Source organism: Centropristis striata, chromosome 13, assembly GCF_030273125.1.
Source record: "Centropristis striata isolate RG_2023a ecotype Rhode Island chromosome 13, C.striata_1.0, whole genome shotgun sequence".
In the NCBI taxonomy this organism is placed as follows: Eukaryota; Metazoa; Chordata; class Actinopteri; order Perciformes; family Serranidae; genus Centropristis; species Centropristis striata.
In genome coordinates this window covers 2,313,823-2,339,937 of record NC_081529.1, presented here as the reverse complement: position 1 = coordinate 2,339,937, position 26,115 = coordinate 2,313,823, and the positions used below count along the sequence as shown (strand labels likewise).

The 26,115-nt window shown below is 40.2% G+C and overlaps 1 pseudogene; it reads right to left on the bottom strand.

Annotated features, from left to right (window-relative positions):
- Positions 1-4,691: 4,691 nt before the first annotated feature.
- LOC131982790 (zinc finger protein 850-like) lies at positions 4,692-25,657 on the bottom strand (annotated as a pseudogene).
- Between the last annotated feature and the right edge of the window lie 458 nt (positions 25,658-26,115).

Below are 26,115 nucleotides of genomic sequence, written 5' to 3'. Positions count from 1 at the left end.
ATTAGTTTCTTTCGAGACATACAACAGTGAGTTTCCCCTCTTTGAGTCAGAAAACACAATAATATTGTTATTAACATATCACTGAGCCCACTTGAGAATAAACACAAGACACTTTATTTAACAACCACACACAGCAACTTATGGTGATAATAAAACCAAAATGTATGAAAGGATGATTTTAAACAATGTTATGATGATATCACCATCCATCACCTGTCTGCACAAACACACAATCAAACAAACAATAACTTATTAACTTAATAACAACAGCATAAGCATAAGAAAAGCAACAGATCAAAGTAGGAGCCTCTTCTCTGGCCTCAGTGGGCCCTGTGAACAATCACATGCACCTACAAAGACACACAAACACACTCCATTCAGCACCATGGCCTAATGCAGGTACCAAAAAGATTAAACTGAGCAACATTAATAGAAGATTTGCAGTATAATCTAGACAAACATCTAAGCAAATATGCATTTCAAAAACAATGCACAACCACCAGTGGTGGAATGTAACTAAGTACATTTACTCAAGTACTGTACTTAAGTACAATTTTTAGGTATTTGTACTTTACTTGAGTATTTCCATTTTATGTAACTTTTTACTTCTACTCCACTGCATTTTTAGGCAAATATTGTACTTTTTACTCTAGGATTTAGCTGCCAGCTTTAGTTACTTTTCAGGTCGAGATTTAACATAATATGATCAATGTAAAGTGATTATACGTTTTCTTAATTAAATCTTTTAACAGTATATTAAGTAATTAAGTGAGCCCAATCTTTACAAAATTAAAACACTGCATACTTTAAATCACCAAAACAAATAATGTAATAATATATTTAGAATATATAAAACAATCATAGTGGGTCCATTCTGCATAACCCGAGTACTTTTACTTTTCATACTTTAAGTAGATTTTGATGTTGATACTTTTCTACTTTTACTTCAGTAAGATTTGGATGCAGAACTTTTACTGTAGTGGAGTAATTTCACAGTGTGGTATTAGTACTTTTACTTAAGTAAAGGCTCTGAATACTTTTTCCACCACTGACAACCACAACAGTTTAAAACCTGCACAAGCTATAAAACGCAGTACCTGCTGATGGTGAATAACAGAGCCATTCTCTGGGCACACACTCTCCGTTACTCAGTTTGCGTTTAAAATGCATTTTTGAGAAAAATCTTCTGCTGTTTATGCTGGCGTTCCGATGCTGACACGTTAGCGTCTTTATTTTGACAGGACTCCGGTCCCATTTTCGCCCTAAAAGCGCGCACTTTTGGGTCATTGTTGTTTCCCCAGCGGCCCGGGTCACTGTTGTACGGGTCATCTGACTCGTCTCGGTCTCCCCCTGACTGGTTTGCAGCCTGGTCCTCTCTCTGGGGCTCGTGTGCTCCCCCCTCCTCCTCCCCTCCACTGCTGCGGGCGGTCCCCTGCTCCTCTCCCGCTACATCCACCTGCGCGGCCTTCGCGGCCTGCACGTCTTACTCCGCTCCCTCCGGTGTGTGGGACAGCGACCTACCTCTGGTGCTTAATTTTTCCACTCAATCTTTGATTGACAGTCATAGAGGGACACGCCCCAGAACTAACTATAGACATTCTGATAGGTAAGCCCACCCGCCATAGGCTATGGGGGCACGTGGGTCACCCTTTATTTAGATCAATCAGCAGCCACGTAAGTTACGTTACATTGAGTGACGTAACGTGCGATTAGAGTGATTGACAGAAAACCTGACAAGTTACAAAACAATGTGACCTTTTCAGCTCATCATGGGAGGCCCCTTAACTTGGGAGGCCCCTGGGCTTCAGCCCAGGTAAGCCCGTGCATTAAAGCGGCCTTGGTCAGAGGCAAAACATTCAGAAAACAAGTGTGAAGCACAAAGTCTAATCTGGCCGATGAAGCTTCACATCCAGAGGCTCTGCTAGTAACACTGTTGGAGCTCAAACACACTTTCTCCACACCTCTGCATTGATTTCTAATCATGTTAGGCACCAGACTGCTGAAGAGGAACATCTTCTTCTTGAGTTTTTTGGCGTTTAGCAAACCAACGTACAGTCGCATTACCGCCACCTAGCGGACAGATGATGGTATAACAGATGATGGTATAGCAAGTGTACCTAAACAATCAACCTTTTTACTGACTCATCTAAAACCCTTATTCATAAATAGTTGGAATTCTATGTAAACAAAACAGAATACGATACTCTGCTTATCTTTTTTGATATTCACTCAATTGTAAACTAAGAGAAATAGAAAGTATTTGTGGCATATGGCATCATGGGTAACTTGCACAGCTGTGAAGGCACCACAAATGCTGAAAAAAACATATGATGCCGTCCAGACAACATCTTTTACAGGGATGTCCTTGCTTATTTCAGCAAGACAATGCCATGGCACATTTTGCACCTGTTACAACAGCATGACTTTGAAGGAAAAGACTGCAGGTAGTATTGAAGAAGTGTGGCACATTATAATGCGCAAAATACAAAACCTGTAGATCACTGACTGTTGAGCAATTTAAGTCATAGATTAAGCAAGAAATTAAATAAATATGTTCCGTTCCAAAACTTCAACAATTAGTGTCCTCAGCATAGACTGTATATAAATAATGGACATAGTGCTTCTAAATTGGACCATTATTTACATAATTAACATCATATTGTCTTGAAGAAGATTTTTTACTAGCGATTGAGACCATAGTGTTGTCAAGAGAATTTTGTCTGAGGTAATAAAACAAGTAAGAAGTTGACTCATTTTGTATTTAGATAGATAAGACTCTAAAGCTTCTGCAACCTTCTTCAGCGCCCCCTGTTGGAATCTTTGGTAGAATGCAGCTTAAGGCATTTCCTGGTTTGCCTCACTGCTGTGACCCACTGCGGTCACGCCATCTCCACTTCAAATGTTTGTGCGCAGTTACATTGCACTTTACGGTAGCCCGTTTATCGCGCAGCTGGATGACTTCAAAGTAGCCATTCAATTGTATTCATGCTGCTTTTTAAAAGCCAATAAAAGGAGTAAATCAAATTGTTATCAGCAGACTTCACTATATCCTTGAAGACCAGGTCCCCATGGGTTCATGATATGAAATCCATGCCTCTTTACTGTACTAATTTGGAATTATGGGACGCTAAAATCTTCCAAAATGCCAGTTTGATTGTATTCATGCTGCTTTTTGAAAGCCAATAAAATAAGTTAATCAAATTGTTATCAGCAAACTCGACTCCATCCTTGAAAACCAGGTCCTCATGTGTTCATGACATTAATTGAATGCCTTTTTACTGTACCAAATTGGAATCAGGGAATGCCAACCCGCCTAGTATAACGGACATTTTTTTTTAAATCACAAATTTTAAATAAAAATGTTTCGATTTTGAATGAGATTACTGTTATACTTTGTAACTTTTTTTGGATGGAATTTGTGCTGTATGTATTCTGAACTACATTCCTAAAATGCAACATATCAATTCATTGTATCATGTTAAAAATGCTTAAATTGGATAAGTATATTATCCAAAGAAACTTATTTTATTGACTTTTAAAAAGCAGCATGCATACAATCGAACTGGCACGTTAAAAGATCATGAAAACTTTCCAGAGCCCTTTAAGACTTATTTTAAATGTAATTCTCAGGTTCACTCCTATCCAACGCGTCAATCTTTAGATCTTCATCCTCCAAGACTTTCCATGCAATTTGTTGTTAAATTATGGAATACCTTTTCCCATCTGGCAAAGAACTCCATTTTCATAAAATGTTTCAAAATATGTCTAAAAGCCCATTTAACTGCTGTTTAAATTCTTTTTCAGACACAAATATGCTTTTATATCATGTTCATATTTTTGTTTTTATATTATTTTTGTTTTTGTCATTACAAATTGTTGTTGATGTTATACATATGTTTTTTTCAATTATCAATTTATTACTTTCTTACAACTGTGACATTTTAGGTGGAGGCTTTAAATAAATAAGCCCATCTGAGTTTTCTGCCTCTAAATAATAATAATTTAAGCTATATCCTTGGGAAAACAAATTCTATTAAATGTTTTAAAAAAGACATTCTTACTCTGGTGTTTTACTTTTGCCAGAAATGTTTCAAGACTCTAGTGCTCCAGTTTTATTGCTGCTAAAACTTTCATCAAAACCAGCAGGTTTACCGCCACAACTGTTAAAAAAATCTATATATTTTTTGGGCATGTGCCTGTCTGGTGAATCTTTTGTTTAAAACATTTCCCACAAACTGAGCAGCTGATTCCTCTGAATCCGAATAGGTCTCTTTCGGCCAACTCCTCTATCATGACTGGATTATTTTCTCTTATCTAATAGCACATGAAAAAGAACACAATAAAAACACAATAAACACTAATAACAATTTTAATCGCAAATAATGAATTATCCCTGAACAAGTATCACACAAAGTATTATGAGACTAAATAATCATAAAAGAATGAACACAATAATGTTAATGTGCAAATAAATGTTGCTTGAACAGCGATGAAAGTTGCCCAGTGGAGTTCAGGAATATACCAGTTTGCTCTCTTTTCCCTGTTTTTTTTTTTTTTTTGTTTAGTATGATGAAGCTCTGAGGACTGACGACTAGCACATTTATGTTGTTTTCTCTGTTGATGCAGCAGAAATCTTTTGTAAGGAACGCCCAACCTGGGTAGATTTCCTCTGTGTGATTTTTCATGTGTTTTCATGTGATCAATGAACAACTGAAGGGTTTCTGTCCTGTATGAGTCTTCATGTGAATCTTATGATTCCATTTGTGCACAAAACTTTTACCACACACTGAGCAGCTGAAGGGTTTCTCTCCTGTGTGGCTTCTCATGTGTCTCTCCAGGTTTCCTCTTTCAGTGAAATCTTTACTACACACTGAGCAGCTGAAAGGTTTCTCTCCTGTGTGGATTCTCATGTGTCTCACCAGGTCTCCGCTTCCAGTGAAACCTTTACTACACACTGAGCAGCTGACAGGTTTCTCTCCTGTGTGGATTCTCATGTGTATCTCCCGGTTTCCTCTTTCAGTGAAACTTTTACTACACACTGAGCAGCTGTAAGGTTTCTCTCCTGTGTGGATTCTCATGTGTCTCACCAGGTCTCCGCTTCCAGTGAAACCTTTACTACACAATGAGCAGCGGAAAGGTTTCTCTTTTGTGTGAGTCATCATGTGAGGGTTCAGCTGTGATTTTCGCACAAATCTTTTATCACAAATGGAGCAGCTGAAAGGTTTCTCTTTTGTGTGAGTCATCATGTGATGGTTCAGCTGTGTTTTTCGCACAAATCTTTTATCACAAATGGAGCAGCTGAAAGGTTTCTCTCCAGTATGATATCTTGTGTGTCTCGTCAGATTTGTCTTCTTGGCAAATCTTTTCTCACACATTGAGCAGCTGAATGCTTTCTCATCAGTTCTATTAGGAATGTCAACAGTTTTCAAAGATTTTAAACCTGACTGGGAATCTCTGCTCTCTATCCAATCACCGCTGTCATCAGTCTCAGGTTCAGGAGAGTCTCCAGACCTGTCTTCAGCATCTGGTTGTAAATGTGAATCTGGATCCAAGTTCCTGGCTGGTTCTGGTCCTCCACAGTCCTCTCCATCAGCTTCTGTTTTCATCTGTTCAATTTGATGAAGCTGTGAGGGCTCAGGGGCAGGGACAGGAGTGAAGGAGAACTTGGTGAAATCAGCCTCCTCCAGCTCTGCAAGCTGCTCTCCCTCCTGTTTGATCCAGAGATCCTTTTGTTGTTCCTCTTTAATTTGTGGGGGCTCTGGGTCCTTCTGGTCCAGACTGGAGCTCCAGTCCTGCTGCTCAGAGGGAATTTCTTCTTTATGTACCAACAGCTGGTGGACATCTGCAGGAGACATTGAAACACAAATTAAACTGTATGCAAATGGGGTGTACGCCTACCCCAATATGGTTGATACAAACACACCAAAATTACAATCTTAAATTGAATAATAATTGCTTTATCTGTTTAATGGGTTCCATGTAAAGATGTACACTAACAACTATGCTGACTAAAACATACAGCAAAGAAGCCAACTCTTTTTCTTAGGTGTTATCTCTGTTGTAGCCAATTTTCACGTGTAATAGTGTGTGTGTGTGTGTGTGTGTGTGTGTGTGTGTGTGTGTTTGTTTGTTGTGACGTCACCTGCACAGCTGATCACCCACGGAAATAGAAAGCATTTAGGGACAGCAAACCTTTTGCAAGATCTCATTTCTGGCACCACAACGAGTTCAAAACAACTTCAGATTCCCTCAAGTGCCACTACAATCTCATCAACAATGACACAATAAGCATCTCGTATCTGCTAAATTTAAAATACGAAACAAACAGTTCAGTAATGATTGTGATACCTGGTTAAAGTCAATAAACAGTTCGAGAAGTGCTTTACTTTTATAGTTAGTGAAATGTGAGAAAAGAAGCGAAATAAAGGCACAAACATTTCAACATTTCAACTGCCTGCTGTTGCCGTAAAGGTCCGGATAAAGCCGCTCTCCGGTCGTATTGTTGGTCAGATCAGAGGTCAGTATGTGAACTGAGAGTAAACAGAGAGAGAAAGGGAAATAAAGTGGACCAACCTGCTCTGTGTAGCCGAAGCTGAGGGTTGTAAACAGCGTCCAGTAGTTTCTGTTGTCGCTTGTTCTCCTCTTTTGACCGACTCAGTTCCTCCTCGTACTCTGTTATCGTTCTTTCAAACAGCCCGAATATCTCTTCAGCAGCCGCAGTTATTCGCTGCTTCACCAAGACTCTCAGCATTTCACCTTTGGACATCTCCACACACTGACAGAAACGTTTTCTCCACAAGAACTCAGTTAAAAACGCGGTTTGCTCTCCGTCAGTCACTCTGACTGTCTGTTTACAGCTAGCATGCTAAGCTAACTCCGATAGCTTTGTAGGACATGAGTCAGAGGCAAAACATTCAGAAAACAAGTGTGAAGCACAAAGTCTAATCTGGCCGATGAAGCTTCACATCCAGAGGCTCTGCTAGTAACACTGTTGGAGCTCAAACACACTTTCTCAACACCTCTGCATTGATTTCTAATCATGTTAGGCACCAGACTGCTGAAGAGGAACATCTTCTTCTTGAGTTTTTTGGCGTTTAGCAAACCAACGTACAGTCGCATTACCGCCACCTAGCGGACAGATGATGGTATAACAGATGATGGTATAGCAAGTGTACCTAAACAATCAACCTTTTTACTGACTCATCTAAAACCCTTATTCATAAATAGTTGGAATTCTATGTAAACAAAACAGAATACGATACTCTGCTTATCTTTTTTGATATTCACTCAATTGTAAACTAAGAGAAATTGAAAGTATTTGTGGCATATGGCATCATGGGTAACTTGCACAGCTGTGAAGGCACCACAAATGCTGAAAAAAACATATGATGCCGTCCAGACAACATCTTTTACAGGGATGTCCTTGCTTATTTCAGCAAGACAATGCCATGGCACATTTTGCACCTGTTACAACAGCATGACTTTGAAGGAAAAGACTGCAGGTAGTATTGAAGAAGTGTGGCACATTATAAAGTATAAAGTTCCAAAACTTCAACAATTAGTGTCCTCAGCATAGACTGTATATAAATAATGGACATAGTGCTTCTAAATTGGACCATTATTTACATAATTAACATCATATTGTCTTGAAGAAGATTTTTTACTAGCGATTGAGACCATAGTGTTGTCATGAGAATTTTGTCTGAGGTAATAAAACAAGTAAGAAGTTGACTCATTTTGTATTGAGATAGATAAGACTCTAAAGCTTCTGCAACCTTCTTCAGCGCCCCCTGTTGGAATCTTTGGTAGAATGCAGCTTAAGGCATTTCCTGGTTTGCCTCACTGCTGTGACCCACTGCGGTCACGCCATCTCCACTTTAAATGTTTGTGCGCAGTTACATTGCACTTTACGGTAGCCCGTTTATCGCGCAGCTGGATGACTTCAAAGTAGCCATTCAATTGTATTCATGCTGCTTTTTAAAAGCCAATAAAAGGAGTAAATCAAATTGTTATCAGCAGACTTCACTACATCCTTGAAGACCAGGTCCCCATGTGTTCATGACATTAATTGAATGCCTTTTTACTGTACCAAATTGGAATTAGGGAATGCCAACCCCCCTAGTATAACGGACATTTTCTTTTAATCACAAATTTTGAATAAAAATGTTTTAATTTTGTATGAGATTACTGTTATACTTTGTGACTTTTTTTTTGGATGGAATTTGTGCTGTATGTATTCTGAACTACATTCCTAAAATGCAATATATCAATTCATTGTATCATGTTAAAAATGCTTAAATTGGATAAGTATATTATCCAAAGAAACTTATTTTATTGGCTTTTAAAAAGCAGCATGCATACAATCGAACTGGCACGTTAAAAGATCAAGAAAGTTTCAAGACTCTAGTGCTCCAGTTTTATTGCTGCTAAAACTTTCATCAAAACCAGCAGGTTTACCGCCACAACTGTTAAAAAAATCTATATATTTTTTGGGCATGTGCCTGTCTGGTGAATCTTTTGTTTAAAACATTTCCCACAAACTGAGCAGCTGATTCCTCTGAATCCGAATAGGTCTCTTTCGGCCAACTCCTCTATCATGACTGGATTATTTTCTCTTATCTAATAGCACATGAAAAAGAACACAATAAAAACACAATAAACACTAATAACAATTTTAATCGCAAATAATGAATTATCCCTGAACAAGTATCACACAAAGTATTATGAGACTAAATTATCATAAAAGAATGAACACAATAATGTTAATGTGCAAATAAATGTTGCTTTAAAGTAAGGTTTGGTTTACAAGAACACCTAAAAAAACTGGTATATGAGTGACTTGTTTGATGGGCACAAAAACTTTAAAATAATGACTTACTGACATAAAGCATATTCACCTGAACCCTTTTATAACCTTGCACAAGTCTGTGTATAAACATTAATGAGGCACACTGGCATGAACAAAAAATAAAACAGCAAGTTAGGGAGACAGAGGCTAGGTCTTTTATTGTAATTTAGGCCGATGTCATCATATCAAAAAGTTGTAAAAGTAGTCTTCGTGTAAATAAACCTGATGCTCATTTAAGATAAGTAGTTTTGGCTGGACTCTCTGTTCACATTTTGACCTTAATAAAGCTGTGAGGACTGACAGCAACAGCCTTCCGTATAAATCTTTTGCTACACACTGAGCAATTGAAAGGTTTCTCTCCTGTATGAGTCATCATGTGACGTAGTATGTTTTTCATAGATAAGGGATGCTCCCCAACCTCAAGGAAAGGTTAAAGAGGTGAGTGAACAGCGATGAAAGTTGCCCAGTGGAGTTCAGCAATATACCGGTTTGCTCTCTTTTCCCTGTTTTTTTTTTGTTTAGTATGATGAAGCTCTGAGGACTGACGACTAGCACATTTATGTTGTTTTCTCTGTTGATGCAGCAGAAATCTTTTTTAACGAACACCCAACCTGGGTAGATTTCCTCTGTGTGATTTTTTATGTGTTTTCATGTGTTCAATGAACAACTGAAGGGTTTCTATCCTGTATGAGTCTTCATGTGAATCTTATGACTCCATTTGTGCGCAAAACTTTTACCACACACTGAGCAGCTGAAGGGTTTCTCTCCTGTTTGGCTTCTCATGTGTCTCTCCAGGTTTGCTCTTTCAGTGAAACCTTTACCACACACTGAGCAGCTGAAAGGTTTCTCTCCTGTGTGGATTTTCATGTGTCTCTCCAGGTTTCCTCTTTCAGTGAAACCTTTACCACACACTGAGCAGCTGAAAGGTTTCTCTCCTGTGTGGATTCTCATGTGTCTCTCCAGGGCTCCTCTTCCATTGAAACCTTTACTACACACTGAGCAGCTGAAAGGTTTCTCTCCTGTGTGGTTTCTCATGTGCATCTCCCGGTTTCCTCTTTCAGTGAAAACTTTACCACACACTGAGCAGCTGAAAGGTTTCTCTCCTGTGTGGATTCTCATGTGTCTCTCCAGGTGTCCTCTTTCAGTGAAAACTTTACCACACACTGAGCAGCTGAAAGGTTTCTCTCCTGTGTGGATTCTCATGTGTTTCTCCAGGTCTCCTCTTCCATTGAAACCTTTACTACACACTGAGCAGTTGAAAGGTTTCTCTCCTGTGTGGTTTCTCATGTGCATCTCCCGGTTTCCACGTACAGTGAAACCTTTACCACACACTGAGCAGCTGTAAGGTTTCTCTCCAGTATGACATCTTATGTGTCTCGTCAGATTTGTCTTCTTGGCAAATCTTTTCTCACACATTGAGCAGCTGAATGCTTTCTCATCAGTTCTATTAGGAATGTCAACAGTTTTCAAAGATTTTAAACCTGACTGGGAATCTCTGCTCTCTATCCAATCACCGCTGTCATCAGTCTCAGGTTCAGAAGAGTCTCCAGACCTGTCTTCAGCATCTGGTTGTAAATGTGAATCTGGATCCAAGTTCCCGGCTTGTTCTGGTCCTCCACAGTCCTCTCCATCAGCTTCTGTTTTCATCTGTTCAATTTGATGAAGCTGTGAGGGCTCAGGGGCAGGGACAGGAGTGAAGGAGAACTTGGTGAAATCAGCCTCCTCCAGCTCTGCAAGCTGCTCTCCCCTCCTGTTTGATCCAGAGATCCTTTTGTTGTTCCTCTTTAATTTGTGGGGGCTCTGGGTCCTTCTGGTCCAGACTGGAGCTCCAGTCCTGCTGCTCAGAGGGAATTTCTTCTTTATGTACCAACAGCTGCTGGACATCTGCAGGAGACATTGAAACACAAATTAAACTGTATGCAAATGGGGTGTACATCTACCCCAATATGGTTGATACAAACACACCAAAATTACAATCTTAAGTAGAATAATAATTGCTTTATCTGTTTAATGGGTTCCATGTAAAGATGTACACTAACAACTATGCTGACTAAAACATACAGCAAAGAAGCCAACTCTTTTTCTTAGGTGTTATCTCTGTTGTAGCCAATTTGCACGTGTAATAATGTGTGTGTGTGTGTGTGTGTGTGTGTGTGTGTGTGTGTGTGTGTGTGTGTGTGTTTGTTTGTTTGTTGTGACGTCACCTGCACAGCTGATCACCCACGGAAATAGAAAGCATTTAGGGACAGCAAACCTTTTGCAAGATCTCATTTCTGGCACCACAACGAGTTCAAAACAACTTCAGATTCCCTCAAGTGCCACTACAATCTCATCAACAATGACACAATAAGCATCTCGTATCTGCTAAATTTAAAATACGAAACAAACAGTTCAGTAATGATTGTGACACCTGGTTAAAGTCAATAAACAGTCCGAGAAGTGCTTTACTTTTATAGTTAGTGAAATGTGAGAAAAGAAGCGAAATAAAGGCACAAACATTTCAACATTTCAACTGCCTGCTGTTGCCGTAAAGGTCCGGATAAAGCCGCTCTCCGGTCGTATTGTTGGTCAGATCAGAGGTCAGTATGTGAACTGAGAGTAAACAGAGAGAGAAAGGGAAATAAAGTGGACCAACCTGCTCTGTGTAGCCGAAGCTGAGGGTTGTAAACAGCGTCCAGTAGTTTCTGTTGTCGCTTGTTCTCCTCTTTTGACCGACTCAGTTCCTCCTCGTACTCTGTTATCGTTCTTTCAAACAGCCCGAATATCTCTTCAGCAGCCGCAGTTATTCGCTGCTTCACCAAGACTCTCAGCATTTCACCTTTGGACATCTCCACACACTGACAGAAACGTTTTCTCCACAAGAACTCCGTCAAAAACGCGGTTTGCTCTCCGTCAGTCACTCTGACTGTCTGTTTACAGCTAGCATGCTAAGCTAACTCCGATAGCTTTGTAGGAGATGAGTCAGAGGCAAAACATTCAGAAAACAAGTGTGAAGCACAAAGTCTAATCTGGCCGATGAAGCTTCACATCCAGAGGCTCTGCTAGTAACACTGTTGGAGCTCAAACACACTTTCTCAACACCTCTGCATTGATTTCTAATCATGTTAGGCACCAGACTGCTGAAGAGGAACATCTTCTTCTTGAGTTTTTTGGCGTTTAGCAAACCAACGTACAGTCGCATTATCGCCACCTAGCGGACAGATGATGGTATAACAGATGATGGTATAGCAAGTGTACCTAAACAATCAACCTTTTTACTGACTCATCTAAAACCCTTATTCATAAATAGTTGGAATTCTATGTAAACAAAACAGAATACGATACTCTGCTTATCATTTTTGATATTCACTCAATTGTAAACTAAGAGAAATTGAAAGTATTTGTGGCATATGGCATCATGGGTAACTTGCACAGCTGTGAAGGCACCACAAATGCTGAAAAAAAAAAAGTTATGATGCCGTCCAGACAACATCTTTTACAGGGATGTCCTTGCTTATTTCAGCAAGACAATGCCATGGCACATTTTGCACCTGTTACAACAGCATGACTTTGAAGGAAAAGACTGCAGGTAGTATTGAAGAAGTGTGGCACATTATAAAGTATAAAGTTCCAAAACTTCAACAATTAGTGTCCTCAGCATAGACTGTATATAAATAATGGACATAGTGCTTCTAAATTGGACCATTATTTACATAATTGACATCATATTGTCTTGAAGAAGATTTTTTACTAGCGATTGAGACCAATAGTGTTGTCAAGAGAATTTGGTCTGAGGTAATAAAACAAGTAAGAAGTTGACTCATTTTGTATTGAGATAGATAAGACTCTAAAGCTTCTGCAACCTTCTTCAGCGCCCCCTGTTGGAATCTTTGGTAGAATGCAGCTTAAGGCATTTCCTGGTTTGCCTCACTGCTGTGACCCACTGCGGTCACGCCATCTCCACTTTAAATGTTTGTGCGCAGTTACATTGAACTTTACGGTAGCCCGTTTATCGCGCAGCTGGATGACTTCAAAGTAGCCATTCAATTGTATTCATGCTGCTTTTTAAAAGCCAATAAAATAAGTAAATCAAATTGTTATCAGCAAACTCGACTACATCCTTGAAAACCAGGTCCTCATGTGTTCATGACATTAATTGAATGCCTTTTTACTGTACCAAATTGGAATTAGGGAATGCCAACCCCCCTAGTATAACGGACATTTTTTTTTTTAATCACAAATTTTAAATAAAAATGTTTAGATTTTGTATGAGATTACTGTTATACTTTGTGACTTTTTTTGGGATGGAATTTGTGCTGTATGTATTCTGAACTACATTCCTAAAATGCAACATATCAATTCATTGTATCATGTTAAAAATGCTTAAATTGGATAAGTATATTATCCAAAGAAACATATTTTATTGGCTTTTAAAAAGCAGCATGCATACAATCGAACTGGCACGTTAAAAGATCATGAAAACTTTCCAGAGCCCTTTAAGACTTATTTTAAATGTAATTCTCAGGTTCACTCCTATCCAACGCGTCAATCTTTAGATCTTCATCCTCCAAGACTTTCCATGCAATTTGTTGTTAAATTATGGAATACCTTTTCCCATCTGGCAAAGAACTCCATTTTCATAAAATGTTTCGAAAAATGTCTAAAAGCCCATTTAACTGCTGTTTAAATTATTTTTCAGACACAAATATGCTTTTATATCATGTTCATATTTTTGTTTTTATATTATTTTTATTTTTGTCATTACAAATTGTTGTTGATGTTATACATATGTTTTTTTCTATTATCAATTTATTACTTTCTTATAACTGTGACATTTTAGGTGGAGGCTTTAAATAAGCCCATCTGAGTTTTCTGCCTCTAAATAATAATAATTTAAGCTATATCCTTGGGAAAACAAATTCTATTAAATGTTTTAAAAAAGACATTCTTACTCTGGTGTTTTACTTTTGCCAGAAATGTTTCAAGACTCTAGTGCTCCAGTTTTATTGCTGCTAAAACTTTCATCAAAACCAGCAGGTTTACCACCAGAACTGTTAAAAAAATCGATATATTTTTTGGGCATGTGCCTGTCTGGTGAATCTTTTGTTTAAAACATTTCCCACAAACTGAGCAGCTGATTCTTCTGAATCCGAATAGGTCTCTTTCGGCCAACTCCTCTATCATGACTGGATTATTTTCTCTTATCTAATAGCACATGAAAAAGAACACAATAAAAACACAATAAACACTAATAACAATTTTAATCGCAAATAATGAATTATCCCTGAACAAGTATCACACAAAGTATTATGAGACTAAATAATCATAAAAGAATGAACACAATAATGTTAATGTACAAATAAATGTTGCTTTAAAGTAAGGTTGGTTTACAAGAACACCTAAAAAAAACTGGTATATGAGTGACTTGTTTGATGGGCACAAAAACTTTAAAATAATGACTTACTGACATAAAGCATATTCACCTGAACCCTTTTATAACCTTGCACAAGTCTGTGTATAAACATTAATGAGGCACACTGGCATGAACAGAAAATAAAACAGCAAGTTAGGGAGACAGAGGCTAGGTCTTTTATTGTAATTTAGGCCAATGTCATCATATCAAAAAGTTGTAAAAGTAGTCATTGTGTAATTAAAACTGATACTCATTTAAGATAAGTAGTTTTGGCTGGACTCTCTGTTCACATTTTGACCTTAATAAAGCTGTGAGGACTGACAGCAACAGCCTTCCGTATAAATCTTTTGCTACACACTGAGCAATTGAAGGCTACACGGTGGTGTAGTGGTTAGCGCTCTCGCCTCACAGCAAGAGGGTCGCCGGTTCGCCTCCCGCCTGCGGCTCTTCTGTGTGGAGTTTGCATGTTCTCCCCGTGTCAGCGTGGGTTCTCTCCGGGTACTCCGGCTTCCTCCCACAGTCCAAAAACATGCACTTAGGTTTAATTGGTGACTCTAAATTGCCCGTAGGAGTGAATGAGAGTGTGATTGTCTGTCTCTATGTGTCAGCCCTGCGATAGTCTGGCGACCTGTCCAGGGTGTACCCCGCCTCTCGCCAAATGACAGCTGGGATCGGCTCCAGCCCCCCGTGACCCGATTGCGGATAAGCGGTTAATGGTAATGAATGAATGAATGAATGAGCAATTGAAAGGTTTCTCTCCTGTATGAGTCATCATGTGACGTAGTATGTTTTTCATAGATAAGGGATGCTCCCCAACCTCAAGGAAAGGTTAAAGAGGTGAGTGAACAGCGATTAAAGTTGCCCAGTGGAGTTCAGCAATATACCGGTTTGCTCTCTTTTCCCTGTTTTTTTTTTTGTTTAGTATGATGAAGCTCTGAGGACTGACGACTAGCACATTTATGTTGTTTTCTCTGTTGATGCAGCAGAAATCTTTTTTTAACGAACGCCCAACCTGGGTAGATTTCCTCTGTGTGATTTTTCATGTGTTTTCATGTGATCAATGAACAACTGAAGGGTTTCTGTCCTGTATGAGTCTTCATGTGAATCTTATGACTCCATTTGTGCACAAAACTTTTACCACACACTGAGCAGCTGAAGGGTTTCTCTCCTGTGTGGGTTCTCATGTGTATCTCCCGGTTTCCTCTTTCAGTGAAACCTTTACCACACACTGAGCAGCTGTAAGGTTTCTCTCCTGTGTGGATTCTCATGTGTTTCTCCAGGTTTCCTCTTTCAGTGAAACCTTTACTACACACTGAGCAGCTGTAAGGTTTCTCTCCTGTGTGGATTCTCATGTGTCTCACCAGGGCTACGCTTACAGTGAAACTTTTACTACACACTGAGCAGCTGTAAGGTTTCTCTCCTGTGTGGATTCTCATGTGTATCTCCCGGTTTCCACGTACAGTGAAACCTTTACTACACACTGAGCAGCTGTAAGGTTTCTCTCCTGTGTGGATTCTCATGTGTATCTCCCGGTTTCCACGTACAGTGAAACCTTTACTACACACTGAGCAGCTGTAAGGTTTCTCTCCTGTGTGGATTCTCATGTGTCTCACCAGGTTTCCGCTTACAGTGAAACTTTTACTACACACTGAGCAGCTGTAAGGTTTCTCTCCAGTATGACATCTTATGTGTGTCGTCAGCTGTGTCTTCTTGGCAAATCTTTTCTCACACATTGAGCAGCTGAATGCTTTCTCATCAGTTCTATTAGGAATGTCAACAGTTTTCAAAGATTTTAAACCTGACTGGGAATCTCTGCTCTCTATCCAATCACCGCTGTCATCAGTCTCAGGTTCAGAAGAGTCTCCAGACCTGTCTTCAGCATCTGGTTGTAAATGTGAATTTGGATCCAAGTTCCCGGCTGGTTCTGGTCCTCCACAGTCCTCTCCATCAGCTTCTGTTTTCATCTGTTCAATTTGATGAAGCTGTGAGGGCTCAGGGGCAGGGACAGGAGTGAAGGAGAACTTGGTGAAATCAGCCTCCTCCAGCTCTGCAAGCTGCTCTCCCTCCTGTTTGATCCAGAGATCCTTTTGTTGTTCCTCTTTAATTTGTGGGGGCTCTGGGTCCTTCTGGTCCAGACTGGAGCTCCAGTCCTGCTGCTCAGAGGGAATTTCTTCTTTATGTACCAACAGCTGCTGGACATCTGCAGGAGACATTGAAACACAAATTAAACTGTATGCAAATGGGGTGTACGCCTACCCCAATATGGTTGATACAAACACACCAAAATTACAATCTTAAATTGAATAATAATTGCTTTATCTGTTTAATGTGTTCCATGTAAAGATGTACACTAACAACTATGCTGACTAAAACATACAGCAAAGAAGCCAACTCTTTTTCTTAGGTGTTATCTCTGTTGTAGCCAATTTTCACGTGTAATAGTCTGTGTGTGTGTGTGTGTGTGTGTGTGTGTGTGTGTGTGTGTGTGTGTGTGTGTGTGTGTGTGTTTGTTTGTTGTGACGTCACCTGCACAGCTGATCACCCACGGAAATAGAAAGCATTTAGGGACAGCAAACCTTTTGCAAGATCTCATTTCTGGCACCACAACGAGTTCAAAACAACTTCAGATTCCCTCAAGTGCCACTACAATCTCATCAACAATGACACAATAAGCATCTCGTATCTGCTAAATTTAAAATACGAAACAAACAGTTCAGTAATGATTGTGATACTTGGTTAAAGTCAATAAACAGTCCGAGAAGTGCTTTACTTTTATAGTTAGTGAAATGTGAGAAAAGAAGCGAAATAAAGGCACAAACATTTCAACATTTCAACTGCCTGCTGTTGCCGTAAAGGTCCGAATAAAGCCGCTCTCCGGTCGTATTGTTGGTCAGATCAGAGGTCAGTATGTGAACTGAGAGTAAACAGAGAGAGAAAGGGAAATAAAGTGGACCAACCTGCTCTGTGTAGCCGAAGCTGAGGGTTGTAAACAGCGTCCAGTAGTTTCTGTTGTCGCTTGTTCTCCTCTTTTGACCGACTCAGTTCCTCCTCGTACTCTGTTATCGTTCTTTCAAACAGCCCGAATATCTCTTCAGCAGCCGCAGTTATTCGCTGCTTCACCAAGACTCTCAGCATTTCACCTTTGGACATCTCCACACACTGACAGAAACGTTTTCTCCACAAGAACTCAGTTAAAAACGCGGTTTGCTCTCCGTCAGTCACTCTGACTGTCTGTTTACAGCTAGCATGCTAAGCTAACTCCGATAGCTTTGTAGGAGATGAGTCAGAGGCAAAACATTCAGAAAACAAGTGTGAAGCACAAAGTCTAATCTGGCCGATGAAGCTTCACATCCAGAGGCTCTGCTAGTAACTAGTGATGGGTCGGATCGTGCCGATGCTTCGGAGCGTGTGTCGAGAAATCCCGGAAGTCTTTGGTGGAGCGCGTATCGACGTTTGTGTTGTTTAGGGCGAGTGACGTCATTGATGACGTTCGAAGCCTCGGTGGTTGAGGAAATGGTTCGACTTGTGCACCCCTGCCTCCTCAGTCCCATGCGAACGAGTTTTTTCGAAAGCTGGAGAGGTTGTCTCCAAAATAGAAACCGACTGAGTCCAAGCACAGTGGAGAAATTGTTGTTTTTAAACTGCAATCAATAAAGTCACAAGCACAATTGATGTCCCATCTCTGCCCCGTGCTTTGAAAACACTGTAACATTTTTAACAAACACCTCAAGTCCTATTGGATTTATTTTATCATTGACTGAAATGATGCTGGTAAAGTAAATAATAATGATTATTATATGTTATTATTAATAATTACTAATACACTGCTATTAGCATTACCCACATATTAATCAAAACAACAGATAAATAAAATCCACACTAAATCAAATTAAGGTGTTTTCATTTCTGTTGGCAGTGATTATTCCCATGCACCAAGAGGCCTCACAAACAGCTCAAAGGTCAATGACAATTTGGACCAGCAGGGGGTTTGTGAGCACATGAAGCCTCAAGATATGAACCTTTTCTCGAACCAGTTGGCTGGAAAGGTTCAAGGCTTCATGAGGCTTCATCTACCCATCACTAGTAGTAACACTGTTGACGCTCAAACACACTTTCTCAACACCTCTGCATTGATTTCTAATCATGTTAGGCACCAGACTGCTGAAGAGGAACATCTTCTTTTTGAGTTTTTTGGCGTTTAGCAAACCAACGTACAGTCGCATTACCGCCACCTAGCGGACAGATGATGGTATAACAGATGATGGTATAGCAAGTGTACCTAAACAATCAACCTTTTTACTGACTCATCTAAAACCCTTATTCATAAATAGTTGGAATTCTATGTAAACAAAACAGAATACGATACTCTGCTTATCATTTTTGATATTCACTCAATTGTAAACTAAGAGAAATTGAAAGTATTTGTGGCATATGGCATCATGGGTAACTTGCACAGCTGTGAAGGCACCACAAATGCTGAAAAAAACATATGATGCCGTCCAGACAACATCTTTTACAGGGATGTCCTTGCTTATTTCAGCAAGACAATGCCATGGCACATTTTGCACCTGTTACAACAGCATGACTTTGAAGGAAAAGACTGCAGGTAGTATTGAAGAAGTGTGGCACATTATAAAGCGCAAAATACGAAACCTGCAGATCACTGACTGTTGAGCAATTTAAGTCATAGATTAAGCAAGAAATTAAATAAATATGTTCCGTTCCAAAACTTCAACAATTAGTGTCCTCAGCATAGACTGTATATAAATAATGGACATAGTGCTTCTAAATTGGACCATTATTTACATAATTAACATCATATTGTCTTGAAGAAGATTTTTTTACTAGCGATTGAGACCAATAGTGTTGTCATGAGAATTTTGTCTGAGGTAATAAAACAAGTAAGAAGTTGACTCATTTTGTATTGAGATAGATAAGACTCTAAAGCTTCTGCAACCTTCTTCAGCGCCCCCTGTTGGAATCTTTGGTAGAATGCAGCTTAAGGCATTTCCTGGTTTGCCTCACTGCTGTGACCCACTGCGGTCACGCCATCTCCACTTTAAATGTTTGTGCGCAGTTACATTGCACTTTACGGTAGCCCGTTTATCGCGCAGCTGGATGACTTCAAAGTAGCCATTCAATTGTATTCATGCTGCTTTTTAAAAGCCAATAAAAGGAGTAAATCAAATTGTTATCAGCAGACTTCACTACATCCTTGAAGGCCAGGTCCCCATGGGTTCATGATATGAAATCCATGCCTCTTTACTGTACTAATTTGGAATTATGGGACGCTAAAATCTTCCAAAATGGCAGTTTGATTGTATTCATGCTGCTTTTTGAAAGCCAATAAAATAAGTAAATCAAATTGTTATCAGCAAACTCGACTACATCCTTGAAAACCAGGTCCTCATGTCTTCATGACATTAATTGAATGCCTTTTTACTGTACCAAATTGGAATTAGGGAATGCCAACCCCCCTAGTATAACGGACATTTTTTTTTTTTTTAATCACAAATTTTAAATAAAAATGTTTAGATTTTGTATGAGATTACTGTTATACTTTGTGACTTTTTTTTGGATGGAATTTGTGCTGTATGTTTTCTGAACTACATTCCTAAAATGCAATATATCAATTCATTGTATCATGTTAAAAATGCTTAAATTGGATAAGTATATTATCCAAAGAAACATATTTTATTGGCTTTTAAAAAGCAGCATGCATACAATCAAACTGGCACGTTAAAAGATCATGAAAACTTTCCAGAGCCCTTTAAGACTTATTTTAAATGTAATTCTCAGGTTCACTCCTATCCAACGCGTCAATCTTTAGATCTTCATCCTCCAAGACTTTCCATGCAATTTGTTGTTAAATTATGGAATACCTTTTCCCATCTGGCAAAGAACTCCATTTTCATAAAATGTTTCAAAATATGTCTAAAAGCCCATTTAACTGCTGATTACATTCTTTTTCAGACACAAATATGCTTTTATATCATGTTCATATTTTTGTTTTTATATTATTTTTGTTTTTGTCATTACAAATTGTTGTTGATGTTATACATATGTTTTTTTCTATTATCAATTTATTACTTTCTTATAACTGTGACATTTTAGGTGGAGGCTTTAAATAAGCCCATCTGAGTTTTCTGCCTCTAAATAATAATCATTTAAGCTATATCCTTGGGAAAACAAATTATATTAAATGTTTTAAAAAAAGACATTCTTACTCTGGTGTTTTACTTTTTCCAGAAATGTTTCAAGACTCTAGTGCTCCAGTTTTATTGCTGCTAAAACTTTCATCAAAACCAGCAGGTTTACCGCCACAACTGTTAAAAAAATCTATATATTTTTTGGCCATGTGCCTGTCTGGTGAATCTTTTGTTTAAAACATTTCCCACAAACTGAGCAGCTGATTCCTCTGAATCCGAATAGGTCTCTTTCGGCCAACTCCTCTATCACGACTGGATTATTTTCTCTTATGTAATAGCACATAAAAAAAGAACACAATAAAAACACAATAAACACTAATAACAATTTTAATCGCAAATAATGAATTATCCCTGAACAAGTATCACACAAAGTATTATGAGACTAAATAATCATAAAAGAATGAACACAATAATGTTAATGTGCAAATAAATGTTGCTTGAACAGCGATGAAAGTTGCCCAGTGGAGTTCAGCAATATACCGGTTTGCTCTCTTTTCCCTGTTTTTTTTTTTTTTGTTTAGTATGATGAAGCTCTGAGGACTGACGACTAGCACATTTATGTTGTTTTCTCTGTTGATGCAGCAGAAATCTTTTGTAAGGAACGCCCAACCTGGGTAGATTTCCTCTGTGTGATTTTTCATGTGTTTTCATGTGATCAATGAACAACTGAAGGGTTTCTGTCCTGTATGAGTCTTCATGTGAATCTTATGATTCCATTTGTGCACAAAACTTTTACCACACATTGAGCAGCTGAAGGGTTTCTCTCCTGTGTGGCTTCTCATGTGTCTCTCCAGGTTTCCTCTTTCAGTGAAACCTTTACTACACACTGAGCAGCTGAAAGGTTTCTCTCCTGTGTGGATTCTCATGTGTCTCACCAGGTCTCCGCTTCCAGTGAAACCTTTACTACACACTGAGCAGCTGAAAGGTTTCTCTCCTGTGTGGATTCTCATGTGTATCTCCCGGTTTCCTCTTTCAGTGAAACTTTTACTACACACTGAGCAGCTGTAAGGTTTCTCTCCTGTGTGGATTCTCATGTGTCTCACCAGGTCTCCGCTTCCAGTGAAACCTTTACTACACAATGAGCAGCGGAAAGGTTTCTCTTTTGTGTGAGTCATCATGTGAGGGTTCAGCTGTGATTTTCGCACAAATCTTTTATCACAAATGGAGCAGCTGAAAGGTTTCTCTTTTGTGTGAGTCATCATGTGATGGTTCAGCTGTGTTTTTCGCACAAATCTTTTATCACAAATGGAGCAGCTGAAAGGTTTCTCTCCAGTATGATATCTTATGTGTCTCGTCAGATTTGTCTTCTTGGCAAATCTTTTCTCACACATTGAGCAGCTGAATGCTTTCTCATCAGTTCTATTAGGAATGTCAACAGTTTTCAAAGATTTTAAACCTGACTGGGAATCTCTGCTCTCTATCCAATCACCGCTGTCATCAGTCTCAGATTCAGAAGAGTCTCCAGACCTGTCTTCAGCATCTGGTTGTAAATGTGAATCTGGATCCAAGTTCCTGGCTGGTTCTGGTCCTCCACAGTCCTCTCCATCAGCTTCTGTTTTCATCTGTTCAATTTGATGAAGCTGTGAGGGCTCAGGGGCAGGGACAGGAGTGAAGGAGAACTTGGTGAAATCAGCCTCCTCCAGCTCTGGGTCCTTCTGGTCCAGACTGGAGCTCCAGTCCTGCTGCTCAGAGGGAATTTCTTCTTTATGTACCAACAGCTGCTGGACATCTGCAGGAGACATTGAAACACAAATTAAACTGTATGCAAATGGGGTGTACGCCTACCCCAATATGGTTACATTACATTACATTACATGTCATTTAGCTGACGCTTTTGTCCAAAGCGACTTACAATAAGTGCATTCAACCTGATGGTACTAGACATAGACCACAGGAATCGAGTAAGTACATAACTTTAAGAGCTAACTGTCATTGCTACAGGAGTGCTATATGTTAAAGAAGAAAAGAAGAGAAAAGAATAAGATTTTTTTTTTTTTTTTTTTTTTTTTTAAGTATATATATCTGTTAGGTGACCATGACTTAACCGAGGTATTGTTGGAAGAGATAGGTCTTCAGCCTGCGGCGGAAGATGTACAGGCTGTCTGAGGTCCTGATGTCGGTGGGGAGCTCGTTCCACCATTTGGGAGCCAAGACAGAGAAAAGTCTGGAAGTGGTTTTGAGGCGAGTTGACCCACGCAAGGTGGGAGTCGCCAGCTGTTTGGCTGATGCAGAGCGGAGAGGACGGGCAGGGGTGTAGAGTTTGACAAGGTCCTGGATGTAAGTAGGACCTGAACCGTTAGCAGCAGAGTACGCCAGAGCTAGAGTCTTGAAGCGTATCCGCGCAGCCACTGGTAGCCAGTGGAGGGAGCGGAGGAGGGGTGTTGTGTGTGAAAATTTGGGAAGATTGAAGACCAATCGAGCAGCTGCATTCTGGATGAGTTGTAGAGGTCGGATAGCTTTGGCAGGCAGACCTGCCATGAGGGAGTTGCAGTAGTCCAGGCGTGAGATGACCAGTGCCTGGACCAGGACCTGAGCTGCCTTCTGGGTGAGAAACGGGCGGATTCTCCTGATGTTATGCAGCAAGAATCTGCAAGATCTGGTAGTGGCGGTGATGTTTGTTGAGAGGGACAGTTGGTTGTCAAGAGTTACGCCAAGGTTTTTGGCGGTTTCTGTGGAGGCAACCACTGTGTCCTGGACAGTGATGTGGAAGTCAGTGGTGGGAGAGCCCTTCCCTGGGAGGTAAAGTAGCTCAGTCTTTCCCAGGTTGAGTTTGAGGTGGTGCGAGGACATCCACTGGGAGATGTCGGCCAGACATGCAGAGATACGTGCTGCTGCACGTGTTTCAGACTGGGGAAATGAGAAGATTAGCTGGGTGTCGTCGGCATAGCTATGATAGGAGAAGCCATGCGAGTGGATGAGGGAGCCAAGGGAGTTGGTGTAAATCGAGAAGAGGAGCGGACCAAGGACCGAGCCTTGAGGGACCCCGGTGGTGAGTAGACAGGGTTCTGAAACAGAACCCCTCCAAGTTACACGGAAGGTGCGGTACTTGAGATAGGATTTGAGCAGAGAGAGGGCAGAGCCAGATACTCCAAGGTGGTGAAGGGTGGAGATGAGGATCTGGTGATCCACAGTGTCAAAAGCTGCAGAAAGGTCCAGTAGAACCACAACAGATGAGAGAGAGGCCGCCTTCGCCTTGTGAAGCTGTTCAGTCACAGCGAGAAGGGCAGTCTCTGTTGAGTGGCCCTTCTTGAAACCAGACTGGTGAGGGTCAAGGAGGTTGTTCCCATGCAGATAGGAGGACAGCTGATTGAAGATAGCCCGTTCCAGAGTTTTGGAGAGGAACGGCAGGAGAGAGACGGGTCTGTAATTGTCCACTAAGGATGGGTCGAGGGTGGATCTCTTTAGGAGAGGATTCACCCTTGCTTCCTTCAGAGAGTTAGGAAAGCAGCCAGTAGTCAAGGAAGTGTTGACAAGATGGGAGAGGAACGGGAGGAGATCCGGAGCAATAGACTGAAACAGGTGGGAGGGAATAGGATCCAGCTGACAAGTGGTAGGACGGGCAGAGGTTACAAGGCTGAGCACTTGAGGAGGAGACAGTGGAGTGAATGCTGAGAGGGAGGGAGACACTGATGGGGAGGGAGGAGAGGCAGGTTGTGAGACTGGATGGGTAAATGACGAGCGTATGTCCTCAATCTTTTTCAGGAAATGGTTGACAAAGTGGGTTGGTAGGAGGGAGGAGGTAGGAGGGGGAGTTGGAGGGACCAGGAGGTTTGTAAAGATGGAGTAGAATAGATGGAGGTTGATACAAACAAACCAAAATTGCAATCTTAAGTAGAATAATATTTGCTTTATCTGTTTAATGGGTTCCATGTAAAGATATACACTAACAACTATGCTGACTAAAACATACAGCAAAGAAGCCAACTCTTTTTCTTAGGTGTTATCTCTGTTGTAGGCCATTTTCATGTGTAATAGTGTGTGTGTGTGTGTGTGTGTGTGTGTGTGTGTGTGTGTGTGTGTGTGTGTGTGAGAGTGTGTGTGTGTGTGTGTGTGTGTGTGTGTGTGTGTGTGTGTGTGTGTGTGTTTGTTTGTTGTGACGTCACCTGCACAGCTGATCACCCACGGAAATAGAAAGCATTTAGGGACAGCAAACCTTTTGCAAGATCTCATTTCTGGCACCACAACGAGTTCAAAACAACTTCAGATTCCCTCAAGTGCCACTACAATCTCATCAACAATGACACAATAAGCATCTCGTATCTGCTAAATTTAAAATACGAAACAAACAGTTCAGTAATGATTGTGATACCTGGTTAAAGTCAATAAACAGTCCGAGAAGTGCTTTACTTTTATAGTTAGTGAAATGTGAGAAAAGAAGCGAAATAAAATCACAAACAATGCAAACATTTCAACTGCCTGCTGTTGCCGTAAAGGTCCGAATAAAGCCGCTCTCCGGTCGTATTGTTGGTCAGATCAGAGGTCAGTATGTGAACTGAGAGTAAACAGAGAGAGAAAGGGAAATAAAGTGGACCAACCTGCTCTGTGTAGCCGAAGCTGAGGGTTGTAAACAGCGTCCAGTAGTTTCTGTTGTCGCTTGTTCTCCTCTTTTGACCGACTCAGTTCCTCCTCGTACTCTGTTATCGTTCTTTCAAACAGCCCGAATATCTCTTCAGCAGCCGCAGTTATTCGCTGCTTCACCAAGACTCTCAGCATTTCACCTTTGGACATCTCCACACACTGACAGAAACGTTTTCTCCACAAGAACTCAGTTAAAAACGCGGTTTGCTCTCCGTCAGTCACTCTGACTGTCTGTTTACAGCTAGCATGCTAAGCTAACTCCGATAGCTTTGTAGGAGATGAGTCAGAGGCAAAACATTCAGAAAACAAGTGTGAAGCACAAAGTCTAATCTGGCCGATGAAGCTTCACATCCAGAGGCTCTGCTAGTAACACTGTTGGAGCTCAAACACACTTTCTCAACACCTCTGCATTGATTTCTAATCATGTTAGGCACCAGACTGCTGAAGAGGAACATCTTCTTTTTGAGTTTTTTGGCGTTTAGCAAACCAACGTACAGTCGCATTACCGCCACCTAGCGGACAGATGATGGTATAACAGATGATGGTATAGCAAGTGTACCTAAACAATCAACCTTTTTACTGACTCATCTAAAACCCTTATTCATAAATAGTTGGAATTCTATGTAAACAAAACAGAATACGATACTCTGCTTATCTTTTTTGATATTCACTCAATTGTAAACTAAGAGAAATTGAAAGTATTTGTGGCATATGGCATCATGGGTAACTTGCACAGCTGTGAAGGCACCACAAATGCTGAACAAAACATATGATGCCGTCCAGACAACATCTTTTACAGAGATGTCCTTGCTTATTTCAGCAAGACAATACCATGGCACATTTTGCACCTGTTACAACAGCATGACTTTGAAGGAAAAGACTGCAGGTAGTATTGAAGAAGTGTGGCACATTATAATGTATAAAGTTCCAAAACTTCAACAATTAGTGTCCTCAGCATAGACTGTATATAAATAATGGACATAGTGCTTCTAATTTGGACCATTTTTTACATAATTAACATCATATTGTCTTGAAGAAGATTTTTTACTAGCGATTGAGACCAATAGTGTTGTCATGAGAATTTTGTC